We start from the raw sequence: 2001 nt of genomic DNA, 5'->3' as shown, positions 1-2001 counted from the left end.
AACTTTTTTCTGCCAAATGCCATTTGGATATTTGTAACATCATTCATGGACCACACAAAATCATCAACTTAAAATTTAGCCTGCTGTAGATTTATTGAATTTCTAATCCATCCTTAGAGGGCCCATGGGTGAGACATTCCCCACGCCTGCAAGGTCAGCTGGAATACATGATTCGTGTTCGGTAGGAAGGATGTGAAGAGAATCAGTTTCTGTCACCTTCTTCAGGAAGCAGGGAGTCAAGGGAAGGTCCAAGAGACCATTCTGTTTCTGAAGGTTCCTCAGTTTCTTCAGCTTAAAATATTCATCACGCCAAGGTGCCCGGTTTTGGGGGATCATTTCTAAGTCCAAACATGGGAGTCCCCAGTGTGGGGCCTTCCCTGATGATCCTAATTAAAACAGTTCTTTTGAGGATTGTCCCTAATATAATTTACTCTCCGGAGTGAAACCATTTGTCCCCAATATAATTTACTCTCTATGTCATGCATTGACAGTCTTCAGCTTGTGGACCAAATCTAGCTTGTGGCTTGCTTTTGTGTGTGACCTTATTTTTTTAGCATTGTAAATAAGAGAAAAAGTGAAAGTTATGTGACAAACTCTCAACACCTCAAACATTTGCTATCTGACCCTTTCAGAAGTTTTCCAACAAGTGGTCTGCAATAGCATGATCTTACTATTCCAGCATCACCAGTGGCACAACTTCGCTGTGCTAGGATGGTGCCCAGGAAAAGAAGTTGCAAACAACTTTACTGTTCATTGAAAGAATTCTAGAAAGATCTATCAACTCTTTAATAGAAAGCATCTGCAGGCAGTTTATTACCTAAGACTCTTAAACTCCTTACCTCAGCATCTCCCTCTGGCAGTGTCCACAAATCCTAATCTATTTAATCATGATCTTTACCCAATAATAGTCACTCCTAGCATCCATCTCTGTTGAAGCACTTGCCTTCAGTCAAATCTTAAAATATCAATATATTGGACCTTATTCTTCCTCCTCCAAGACTTTCAGATTCTGTTAAAATAGTGAACTCTTTTAAGGTCATAAACAGTAAACTCAGGTTTGTCTTACCAAGATATTTTTCAGGTGATATTTGGAGAGCATTAAAAAAAATCAATCTGACACTTGTTAAAACAACAAGGAAGACTTCATTCAGCACTGTTGTGACTGTTGTGATCAGCAATCAGCGGAGGAGATAAATGGGGCAAAACCTTGAATTCACAAAGACAGCTGAAGATTTATTGGTAGTAAGCAGAGTGAAGTGGGTCAATGGATGAAAGATTGGGAGTGGTTCTTGGAGAATGAAGTGGGGAGGATTCTTTTTCACTGTTGTGATATAAATTAAGCCATTTATTATAGGCTAGTGATGTCTCACATGTTGACACTTTTAGTGGTCTCTCAATTCCTTCAGTCTTCTGATTGCAGACTTTACTGTGACTTCAGCAGTGGTGCTGTGTATTCAGGCACCACCAACTACGGTTTTCATTCAAGAACCACAGCATCAATACCCACAGCACATCAAATGTCCTTGGCATGTTGGCTTATTTCAATTTTCTTCACCATTTTCCAAAAGGAGGTGCCATAAGGGTCCTGTATTTACCAACAATCCTGACCTTCTTTGTGCCTTTAGCCATATTGTCACCACTTAGGTCCAAGTCCAAAGAGCAAGTGTGTTGGGGCGGGGAGGGGTTCTTTTTAAACCTACTCAATAGGATTATTACTAGTAGCCATCCAGGGTGACAAGATATCAAGGGTGAGGAATTATAAGAGACATCAAGAGTGATTAGGTATCAAGGGTGGGAGTTCTCACTGACCTGAATCAACAAGATTCTTGTTAAGACTCAGCTATGAAAATCCAACACTGATGGTAGGCCTAGACAAGAAAAGGGCTCACAGGTGTATGTTTGGCTCAGAAGTTACAAAGACACTTGTGATGCCACATTAGAATGACCACTCTAAGTACCAGCTGCACAGCCTCTGATACAACTTCCTGCTAATGTGCACTG

General features: G+C 40.6%; 1 pseudogene; it reads right to left on the bottom strand.

The window, feature by feature from the left end:
• Nucleotides 1–1382: 1382 nt before the first annotated feature.
• LOC138848726 (large ribosomal subunit protein eL43 pseudogene) lies at nucleotides 1383–1638 on the bottom strand (annotated as a pseudogene).
• Between the last annotated feature and the right edge of the window lie 363 nt (nucleotides 1639–2001).

This window comes from Oryctolagus cuniculus, chromosome 2, assembly GCF_051225735.1.
Source record: "Oryctolagus cuniculus isolate XC-2025 breed Fujian yellow rabbit chromosome 2, ASM5122573v1, whole genome shotgun sequence".
In the NCBI taxonomy this organism is placed as follows: domain Eukaryota; kingdom Metazoa; phylum Chordata; class Mammalia; order Lagomorpha; family Leporidae; genus Oryctolagus; species Oryctolagus cuniculus.
Note: the sequence above shows the minus strand (reverse complement) of the source record. Positions and strands in the feature narration are given on the sequence as shown.